The 12,022-nt window shown below is 38.9% G+C and overlaps 1 long non-coding RNA gene across 1 annotated transcript in view; it reads right to left on the reverse strand.

Annotated features, from left to right (window-relative positions):
- Positions 1-1,418, reverse strand: part of LOC103479778 (uncharacterized) — a 22,268-nt gene extending 20,850 nt beyond the window's left edge. The window contains exon 1 of the long non-coding RNA XR_535982.1: positions 1,368-1,418. This is a non-coding gene — a long non-coding RNA (uncharacterized LOC103479778). The remainder of the gene's footprint in view (positions 1-1,367) is intronic.
- Between the last annotated feature and the right edge of the window lie 10,604 nt (positions 1,419-12,022).

Below are 12,022 nucleotides of genomic sequence, written 5' to 3' on the forward strand. Positions count from 1 at the left end.
TACTACATAAATTTGGCATTATTCCTTGTTTCATAATTGGGGACTGTATTCTGTTTTTATGACGTAAAGCACTTTGAGTTGTATTGTTTCTGACAGATGCTATGCAAATAAACTTGACTTAAACACTTAAAATCTGCTGAAAATGTTTAACTCTTACTTTGGTTTATGAAACGTTTTAGGTAATAAGTAAACTAATCAATCTTAGCTGTTTCTTTTTATTATATTGCTTTTTTTTTACATTAATATAGCATTGAAATAATTTTGTGCAGATTTTGTAATTGCAACATTGCTTCTGTAAGTCAGGTCTACAGCCATAGAAATAGTTTAAACCTTTAAAACAGCTAAAGGTGACGATTTTTAACAAAAACCTGAATATTTTAAAAGATAAAAATGAAAATAATCACTCCCAGCCCATTGTTAAGCATCTGTGCTAGTTRACCTTCATAAGACAGGAAATATCTCCATAAACTGAAAATATTCCTTGAMGTCTCCGATGTCTGGTGAGTGCTAGTTAGGGGTGCAACAATTTAGTGGAGCCGATTTCCTTAATTTTGGGAGATCTGTGATCGGACGATTTTGACATGTAAAGCTGATCTTATCCACCGATCTTATCTACCTCAGCAAAGGTTTAAAAATCAACCTCTGTCCTCTTCAGGTAAGAGAGGTTTGACTGACAGACCGGTCCACCTGATCATGTCTCCATATTTACTGTTAACAATAGTGACCCAACAGAAACTTTCTTGCTATATTTAGCAACATTCAAACAAAAAAAAATTGGTATCAGCCAAGATCGGAATCGGCAGGTTTAGCTTTTTTAATCGGCCAAAAACGTGCAATAGGGGGCCGCCCTAGTGTGCTSAGTTTTAATGACTTATTGCATTTACAAGCTTATTCACGTGTGATTTAATTTTGTTTTTTTTTAACACTAGCAGAATATAGACAAAGATTAGTAATGGAAACCCTTAAAAAATAAAAAAATAAAAAATCAAAGCCCTGCTTAGAAAGTGCACAGCAACCATGAACGAATGCCACCTTTTAAAATAAACAATATCCAGCTGTGAGGGCAGGTGAAGCATGCGACCAGTATCCTCATGAACCAAACCAGTAACTTTTTCCCAGTTCCAGAGACGTTGTGTATTTACCCAATCAGCAATGAGAGGCCTGCGTGACACCAGCACTCTCCCTCTGTAATTTCCGTCCCCATTTTCCACCAAGACCACTCAACCTCCACAGCCATATGGTTTGCTGCCATAACCATTTGCAGCTGAGCGAAAACAAACCGTCAGGACGCGTCCCGSGGGGCGGGGGGCTCGAAGACGCACTCGCCACCGCTCGTCCTCGGCTTTGTGCTGGTTACGATAACCTACCGTGACTCATCCTATCTGCAGATGATTTTCCTCATATAAGTTGCAAAGGCGGGGAGTCTGGTCAGGGGATACAATATCAGTCAGTTGAAATTCAAGGGTGAGGCAAAAATAGCACATCAACCACATGAAGAAGCCGGGACCAGAAATAGCTTGTTTGATGGGTATATGTTTCAGTGGTGCAATGATGGGGTCTCTCCACAGAGCTCTAAAAGAACCCACCCCCCGTCTCGTATATGATTTTGGGTCGGGTGGTTGCACACGTGGTTGGTTCACTGTGTGCCTCTGCATACGACACAGACGCTTAAAAAAAAAAAAATCAAACAGCCCACAATCTTAAAACGCCAACATCTTGAAACGTGAATCACACATATCTGCATTCCCCAAAGTAAACACACATGTCAAGAATGGCACTTATTGGTAATCTTGGACATAATTAATGAGATTAACTGAAGCTGACTTCAGTCGTTCTGCAAACACAGATTGCCTGATGTAGTAAGCGTTGTATATTAGAAGGTGCGGCCGTCGTCTCCTGCCTCCCACGTTTCAAATGTGCAGACAGGCAGACACAACCTTCACCCACCTCAGAGCAATTAGAGATTACTGTCTATAATTATTCTGACTTATTTATGGCCTAAAACGTATTGTAACAGCTGCCATTTCTCAACGGGGGGAGAAAGAAATCCCCACAAACACCTTCATGAGTGAGTCACTCTTCTTTTGTTTTTTCTCTTATTACCTCCATGCTCCACTTTGTCTTGTTAAACTGACTTTTTCACGCAAATTAGAGGCTTTTGGTACAAGTTTTTTTTTTCCCAATTTAGCAACTGCTTCTCATCAGTGATTGAGCAAGTTCACTCCTCCACCAAAGCGATAATTCAGTTTCCTGATATGAAATGTGCTTTAATTGAAAATATTATGAAATTCTGCTGAAATTTCCTGTTTGGATTCATCGTTGCTCCGTTTTCAAAATTGAAAACCGCTACTTGTGTGCCGCTGGTCTTTCATGCAAGTTTATCTGAAGCGAACAGAAACCAGTGAGGCCGAACTGCAAAGCAAAACCAAAAGTTCAATAAAAAGCCAACACACGGCCGACTGCCAGCGACAGAATCAGTTTCAGAACAACACGACCATCTGTTGTAGGACAAATGACCACAAAACACCCTGATATTTCGTAAACACATAACTCACCGCCTGCTTAATTTCTTTAAATAACAGCAATTTTGTGTTTGACTCACAAGAGGTGCACAGAATGATTTTTGTTCCTCAATAATCTTGCTTTACTTCTACAAACTAAGAAAACAAAACGTTGTTAATCTCATATCAGTTGCTCCTTCTTTTGCGCATTTTCAAGCACCTTTAATTCACTTTATGTCCATTATGAAAGTACAGAAGATGATGAAAAAGATTTTTTTTATGCAGAATTTGAGCCGGGTGAAGCTAAAGCCAAACTTGAGAGGTTTTGGGTAGAATATGTTTATAAAGTTTTTAATTTGAGAGACCATTTAAAATGATCAGTTTCTCTGGTTTGACCTTTTATAGGTTTGTGATTGAGTGAAATGAACATTGTTCTTTAATTCTATGAACTACTGACAACRTGTCTCTGAAATTCAAAGCCAAATCTTTTTATTTATTTGCAGAAAATGAGAAATTGTCAAAGTAACGAAAAGAAGAGCTTTCAGATCTCAAATAATGCAAATAAAACAAGTTGATACCCATTTAGAAACAACAATTAATTAGCTTTAACTCAGGAAGAGTTCAGAAATCAACATTTGGTGGAACAACCAGGAGGTTTTCAATGCAGTGCAGTGGTCTGTATATTTTGTCCGTTTTTGGCTAAATTATTGCTCTGATTGTGTTGTTATTTCAGTAAATGGCCTTTTCTTGAGTCTGTGTACTCCAGTTAGCGATTAATCAATCACTACTGCATTAGTGATTGATTAACTGGCTGATTATTTCATTTATAACATGGGAAAAATATCTTGTTGTAAGGGAAATTTGTTCTTTTTCATCCAACAAGCTCCTATATTTTACTGAAAAGTTACTTAAAAAGTTAGTTTTGCCTTCTTTCAAGTGTGCTAAGATATTTTCAGTAGAAACTAGACCAAAATACTTGGTAAGATTTTGTGTTTTTGCTCCGTCCGTTTCAGTCGTTGCTCCGGTGGCAGGGATTCAATGGCAGCCTTATGTCTATCAGAGCAGCCGTAGCTACAAAGTAGCTCACCGCCATCATTGTGTGAATGAATGGGTGAATAACTGRATGCAGTGTAAAGCACTTTGGAGTCCTCTGACTTGATTAAAATGTTGAAATGCAGGCCATTTACTATTTTTACCATTTGAGGAAGATACGTCTGTCTGTAAATGATTTGCTTAATTGAATTTCTTGAAAACGCTGATTATGTAAGTGAATGTATGTGGTTTGGTTTTGAAATGCATCCTGTCCTAACTTGTGCTCATGTCTGTCTTACCCAAAAAATAAAACTCCGGCAAACGAGATTAATCTCAATTAGTTGATTTTCTGGGCAAATTAAGGTATGAAAACATGGTTTGTGCATTTTATAGCAAGAAACCAAATTTCCTAAAGATGAAAATGTGACCTTTCCTACAAGGTTAATTGGCTTCTGACGCGTGTCTGAAAAACTTCACACCAAGGCTGAGGTTGTAGCTCTGTGATCAGCTATCTCATTATCTACGTAGAGGGGTAATTTACTCTCATGCCCACAGGAGATCATAAGGCAGCCATGCAATAAATTACAGGTCAGAATCTCAGACTGCAGCTCCATGTGTGCTAACAGGAAGCCTTTGCTAAATAATGTTTCCCTGTTTGCGTTTCTGCCGTGGGGAAATTTTTTTTTTCTCCGCATCTCCTGTTGTGTTTGTCACTGTCACAATAGGATGCACTTCCTTGAGACATAATGTTCAACTCACTGCTAGCAGAGGAAACATAATGAACCTTTAACCATTGCAGTGCTGGCAAAAATAATGTTTTTGAAGCATAAAAAACAAGACTGATAAGTTGTGGCTGGAGGTTGGCTGGTCGCCATGGCGCAGCCACACGAAACACATAGTTGAGTCACAGGACAGCAACTCTTCCTTCAACTTGCAGTAAATCTTACTTAGTTTCATCACACTGCATGACTTCTGTACATTAAAACCAGAAAACCCATTTTGCTGGACATGATACGAACTGTAATTGGTTAAGAAAAGTCATGTTATTTTCAAGGAGACAGTAGAAATGATCTGATTCCCTCAATSATTTCAATCTAACCTCAAGTGAAGAAAAACAGAGAATGATTTATTAGGTRGTGGAACCAGCTTTGACTTTATCAGTCTGTCACAGCGGAACAGAGGAAGTTTTCTGGCCCACTTTTCTTGTCAACGATGCTTCAGTACACTGGGGTGAATCAAGGTGAAGTCAAGACTTTAACTAGGCCATTCCACCATCCTTGATTATATTAATTTTTAGCCATCTGGTTAACAATTTGCTGCTAGGTTTGAGATTATGAGCCTGTAATGCCAGAGAGACGGCATTGGATTTGACTGTAGGATAACTTGGTGCACAAAGGAGTTTATGACWGAACGGCTTCAAAACAGACTGTGCTTCACAGCTGCTSATATAATGTTTGGTTTAACCCAAATATGTGCAGCTGAAKTAATGACTGAATTACCTCCTTTGAACGTCATCAAGTTCTGYAGAAGTCTCATTTAGGAYACGTTCACACAGCAGGTGAATGCGGCCCAAATCTGTTTTCTTTTTGCCCATATTTGACTTTTTCCGATCTTTCCACCACCCAAAAATCTGATCTGCACCACTTCCAAATATGAAACTAATTCAGATTTGCATCTGCAGTCTTGAATGGTCATGTTGCATTTTATTCGACTTTTATGTCTTAATTCTGCAGCAGAAGAAGCCAGACCCGTTAAATCCGGACATAAACAATGGCTGAAAATTATAATTATGAAATGTAAAAAGAAGTGAAACACATCACATGACAATCCCACCACTTATATCTCTGAATACACAATCAGACAGACGTCTCCACAGAAAATCCAGTCCATATCCCCCAAATCTSCACTCCTGTTAGTTCTGCTTTCTTCTTCTTATCGTCTCTCATCTTGTTCTGATCTTGTGACGAAGCTGTCGGTTCCTGTTGCTGAAAAAAYKTGAAAATTGATCCATAAACGTGACGTCAACCATCTTCTTCTTCGCGTGCCGCTCGCTTTGGGGTTGTAAATCGTTCAGTCGGGTTTAATTAGTAGCATGAACAATCACGCAAAAATACATGATCAGATTTCAGCGTCAACACCTGCTGTGTAAACGTAGCTAAAGAGAYGATCGTGTAATCGGTGTTTTCATCGCTTGGATAAAAATTCTTGCTTCAACAAGCTGAATTACCTCCTACATGTCAAGTCTTGTTCATTAACCAGTGATTTGATTCAGGTGTGTTGGAGCAGCGATGCATCCAAAAGCTGTTAACTGGTTTAGGTCAAAGCTTAATCGTGTGTCAATGTGGCCTAGTCAAAGTCCAGACCTAAATTCAACTGAGAACCTGAATTTAGGTTTGTTTCCCTCAGGTGATCTCCATTCAATTTGAGCTGTTTTGCAAAGAAGAATTGTCAGAAATGTTGGATTTTAGATGAACAAACTCGGAAGAGACGTGCAGTAGTTTTCATTCGTAGAACTTTTTGGATCCTTTTCCTTCTAGCTTACAGTTATGTGCAGCTTTGTTTATCTGTAACATAAGATCCCAGTGCGAACAAATAAATTTGAAATGGTGTGAATGCCTTCCACTCGTTTTAATAACTTTAACTTGTCTGACATTCAGGTCATTGTTTGTAGGTTTAACCGCAAAATACCTGAAATATCTCTGCACCTCTCTTCTGCACACCCAACAGTACAGGTGAGGTGAGGTGAGGTGAGGTGAGGTGAGGTGAGCAGCAACAAGAGGCAGCATCCCTCAGGGCGAAGGCTTTGATCCTCTGCTGCAGATGTAATCATTGATGGTACCTCAACGCCCCCCCCCTCAAAGACCTTTAAAGCCCCCTCCCTGAATTCAAGCTGCGCTAATCTCAGCCATCTTTATCTCCACACTTCAAAAAAAAAAAAAAAAAAAGAGACCAAAGGACTGAAAAGATCTGTTTGCGTCTCAAAGTTCAAGAAAATCTCTTGACCTGAACCCTAATGAGGAGTTTCACTACATGGGGGATGAAGCAGCTCTGCTCTCTGTTTGCACATGCTTTAAGCCAGGGGTGTACAAACTTTTCATCAAGTCAAAAGTAACATAAAAATAATAATAATTAAACTATTGAAGTTTTTTTTAACATATTAAGACTAATTTAATTTAGTTTTCAAATTATTTTGGGTTTGATTTAACAAATTTATTCTGTTATACAAAAAAGATTTGAGTCACTTCCTTTCAAAACACTTTCTAAGTTTAATAAATTAAATAAAAGCTGATTTCAGCACTGCAAAGTCAGCCTTTCAGTAAACGTATATACACAGATGCAGTTCTGCTTCTTACAATGTGGCCTTTATCTTGCAAAGTATTTCTTATTGAGATTAAAAACCTCGTTGGGCAAAACTGGCATCAACACTGACAATTACAAATCAAAACTACAGAAACTTGGTTATAAAAAGACAAATACTTTGTGTTGTACTTCAATCAGTCCAGTTCATTTGTACAATACATTTCAACAACAAGGCATTTAAAGTGCTTTACATCATAAAAACACAAAAATACAAACTAATTGAAGCTTTACATTTTGTCAAGTACACATGAAAATGTTGATTCATTTATTATGTTTCAAAAGGAAATCTGAACAGGTGGGTTTTCAGTCTGGATTTAAGGGAACTCAGTGTTTCAGCTGTTTTGCAGTTTTCTGGAAGTTTATTCCAGATTTGTGGTGTATAGAAGCTGAATGCTGCTTCTCCATGTTTTTGGTTCTGGTTCTGGTTCTGGTTAGCCCTTGTAGACCTAAGTTTAAAATCTCCCCCTGGATATTTTTGCTTATTTTAATTGTATGCAGTTCTTTAAATGTCCTGTGAGTAAATATATTTGCTCATTTATCCACAACAACTGGAACTTTCTAGTTTAATTTCTAGTTATTTTCGGAATTACGGTACAGCTAATTTGGTTGGATCCCCGCCGCTACGTTCGGTCTGGAAGGTAATAATTCTACCCTGATTAAAAACAAAAAGTTTGCACCTGTGATGGACGGGTCAAATTTGTATCCTTTTTTAATTAAAGTTTAGGGCCGCAAAAAATCACTCTGAGGGCCACAAACGGTCCCCGGGGCCGCATTTTGAGCACCCCTCCCTTCCTCTGAGGGGAGGGTGAGCCAGAGTTCCCTGTTTGTGTCCAGCTAGTAGCTTTTAAACAGATGCTGGGTCGGCTCGCTGTGGGCCAAACCAGCCTCACTTCTGGTGTTGACCCATGTGGTCGTTCTATTTAGCTTCATGCAGACCCCATTAAACTCACCCGACTGACTCAGGCCAAATATATCAAGCAATTTAAGTTTATGTGGACTTGATTCTCGTGAGTCACTTTTAGTTTCTTTTTTTTTTTTTTTAGTGGCCTGCACAGGTTGGTTGGAAGAAATCCTGCAGATGTATTTAGAGGATGATTTAAAACTCAGGAGTTTAAGTTGCTCCGCTCCCTCTGGAGATGTGTTAAAGTGTTTGAGTGTTATTGTTAGACACTTGTGTGGGAAAAGACTCCTTCTCTCTGCCGTACAGCGACAGAAGCCGAGCAAGGCGGGCGAATTAGTAGTAGGCGGGTGAAAGAGGAAGAAATTACTCTAATGTGTTGATTGCACTTTGTCTAATTTGGTAAAACACCCCCATAAACTCATCTCCCATCCTTCCTAATAATCTACTTCCCTCCTACATGAACAACGACAGCAAGAAAAAGCCCATTTCCCTCCGCGGATGGTTTAACTTCAATGGTTTTGCGATTGCTTACAAGTTGAAACGTCCTCTCCAATTTTATAGGAAGAAGGAAAAATAATAACAGCAACATTCCTGAGGGGCTGTAATTTTCTTCCGGCGGGTAAAAGTTGTCCATTATGGTCAGGGTCAAGGAACACATGCTACCCAATCATCAGGGCTGCGTGGTCGGCCACATCAGAACCGCCCGTCACGACCAGTGGAAAGGCCCCGTCTCTTAGCACAATGCAGCAGCCAGAGGCCCCGGCTCCTCCGTGCRCTCGCCCCCCCTAACCGCGCCGCGCTCTAAATAAAGCACACATATCCCATTGAAATTACAGCGCTCATACCCACCCTTCCCTGCAATTTGCATGATTTGCACGCTGATGGATGATTCACAGTACGCAGAGAAAGTTTCCTTTCTCTTTGTTCTGAACAGGTTGGAGGACTTCATCGGTTCCCCACACGCATTCTTAGGACGCTCTCAAGAAAACACGGCAGAACAATGCTCAAATTGTATTATTTTTTCTTCTGTTTTTAAGGTTTCATTCAGTCTGCGATAAGATCTGGTGATGCAGTGCTTCCACGCTGCAAMGCTTCACTGAACGATAATAGTCACTCTGCTACGTAATCCATTTGCTCAGGTTAGATGTTGGGCAAGATAACATCTGGTTTAGAATCCTGCCAAATAAAAAATGCAATTAATCCTTTCACTAAAGTGCTTTAGATCCACGTCTCAAACTCCAGTGTATTTTTATGACAGAACAAACTAAATTAAAGCATAACAATAAAGTATTTTCTACAAACTATGACATTTTAACACATTTWWWAAAAACTTATGTCTTGTTTCTGGTACACACATAAATGTAGCACAAACTACAGCGATGGATGACAAAGTCGCTTCTCTCGGTTCTCTGGAAGTTAATTTAAACAATCTGATGAGACGCTGGAAAAGACGAYTGTTGTGTTCAACTTGTGCAAAGATGAGTTGGCAGATCACCAAAGCTATTCAAGCCTGAAAAGCGTCTCAATGCATAAAATGTTGCAGGAAACACAGACATTCTTAGTGCTAATTTCTATAGAAATATTTTTTCAAAGAATTTTCAAAGAATGCAGCACTTTGGATCAATCTGATGGTTGAATATCCAAAACGACACATTAAAACAATAAATATGTTTGTTGTCTTTATTCAATAACTTGAACTTTTTYGTTTAAATGCAACAGAAACTCTAATTAACTCAATTAAAAATAACTTTTTTTTTTAATTTTCATGGATTCCCACCACTGCTTGAATCTTTGTGCGTTGACRCCATACGACACTTGAGTTTGAATTTAAATACTGAAATAAAATACATTTTAGGTGATGCTTTTTTAATTTTTCAAACTTATCATAGTGGCGTCTGAAGCTAAAATCTGATCCTACTAAGATGAGCAACTGAAGAACGTATTTTTAAAAGTAGCATAAATTTTCCTCGTTAAAAAGTCGGCAGTTCAGAAATATTTAATTCCTCCAAAGATGAAAGTTTTTCTAAACACGACACGCCCCGGCTGCTTTCGCCTGTGGAACAAACTGTCAATCAGAGGGAAMGGATTTTGCTCATTGTTGGTTCTTGGCCATGCACGAGTACACCTCTTTTATCTGCAGTATGAGTGTGTTTGGCTGCWGGAGCTCTACAGTCTGAGGTGGAATTTTACAGGTGTGGGAACAAATGTCTCCTCGCTGCTAAATAACCCGTCTTCATACCTACAGTGTCAAACTTTCAACGTTGTTGTTGGACTCTGAGTTATTCTTCATAACAGCCCCTGAGGTGTTGAAAGGGGCGCACCATTAGGCTCTCTGAAGTGCTGTGGTGCAATGAAAGACATTACAGACAAGCAAATACACACACACCTCTCCTGGGAATGCTGAGAAAAACAGACACTGCTGTGCTGCATCCCGGTTTTGCAGGCCTGAAAGCTGAAGACCTAAGAGACTTCTGGCATCTTGGTGCTTCGGTTGTCACATTATTACATCTGATTGYGTTGTGTTTTATTTTCTTAAGGCCTGTTTGATGCAGTAAAAAACYGCCAGCTTGTTGAAGTTGTTGGTTAGGTGTCTGATGTTGASYTCAGGTCTCCATGGACACCTAATCTGTTGTCCTAAACGCATTTTATCGCTGACATTTTCTTGAAAAATGATCTGGGAATGCCTGTAAGTTACAATTCCAGTGTCAGAACTAATGAGACAGGAAAGGTTAAGGACAGGCGCCTACGGCGGATAGAAATCTCAGGTTTAGGATTAGAGAAAATCATTATATCTCTGCCAACTGACATAAATTGCACAGTTCAAAGCAACATCTAAGGCTTCAAACCTTTTCCTTTGATTCTTCTGGATCCTATCTGTGTTATTCCAGTCCTGTGCAATCAGCTAATTTAGCTAGGACAGGTCCCACACACAAATTCGTAAAAATACGACAATAAAGTTAGTAGTATTATGAGAATAATAAACAAATAGTACTTTATTCTCATAATATTATGACTTTGTTCTTGTCATTTTTATTTTTTTATTTATTCCTTCTTTGGCCTTCATACTCTTGTCATAGCATTTGACGAGTTCTTCTCCATTTTAAATAATATTTAACATCTTTCTACATCAGTCATTTGAGGATTTTCTGACTGTTTTACAATCAAAACTTCTGATTTTGGTGCTGGTTTTTGAATATTTGTAAGATATTTGCAGTATTTGTGCTTATGTATGGCAGGAAATGTGACTTTTTGCTTGTCRATCACGGACAATAACTTGACTTCAAGTTAGGCTACAGGTGGGAGTTGGCATCACTTAGACCCAATGTTTTTGTCCATTTTTGCWGAAAATTTGCAACAAACTCATAATTATATGTTGGMATAGAAAAGCTTAAGGATATACTGATTTTAAGTGAACTTCCATAATMGTGGAATTGCAAAAAACTKGAGGGACCGATTGATGTAATTTGACRGTTATCGGATAAAAACAGCTTGATTAAATAACATTTAAGCACACAATTGTTTTCTTGTAGGTTATATTTWTACTTCTGGAGTCTAGAGGGACAYATATAATGTTGTGGTGCTAATTTAAATTATTTGACCCAGTTGTTTGAAGCAGGACTCGAGTTTGAGTTTCCTTCCCTCACAGATGCATGCCATGAATTACTCCATTGTAGACCCTCACTTTAAACGCGCCGTTTTCTCCTCAGAGGCAGCAACAAATCTGGCGATTTCACGTGACAGTGAGCAGAAACACGTCTGTCAGCTTCGACTCCGGGGCGGAGACAGGCAGCACCTGTGAGCTGCTCACACATGCCGAACGCACGGCCTGGTAACCAAGCTGTCACGATAGCGTGCACGGCATGACATAACAATAAGGATTAAGAAGCTGAGGACTGCGTGAGAAAATGTCTGTGAGATTCCTGAAGATGAAGTCAAGATGTTGTATTTGACTTGCATTCAGAGTTACATTCTCAGAAGATTCGGGCCTAAAAAATGCAGCTACATCTGCATTCTGGCAATGAGATACACTGCAAAAACCCAAAACCTTACTAAATATTTTTGGTAGCTACTTGTGAACGTATATTGGTACACTTGAATAAGACAAAACTAAATTACAAGTATCCTTTCAGTGCAATTTAGGAGCTTATTTTAAGACAATAATTCCTAAATACTGGTGAAAAACTACTGGTTATAACTGAAATATATAATATTTCCCCATATTAATATT

The sequence above is a fragment of the Poecilia reticulata genome, linkage group LG17 (genome assembly GCF_000633615.1).
Source record: "Poecilia reticulata strain Guanapo linkage group LG17, Guppy_female_1.0+MT, whole genome shotgun sequence".
Lineage (NCBI taxonomy): Eukaryota > Metazoa > Chordata > Actinopteri > Cyprinodontiformes > Poeciliidae > Poecilia > Poecilia reticulata.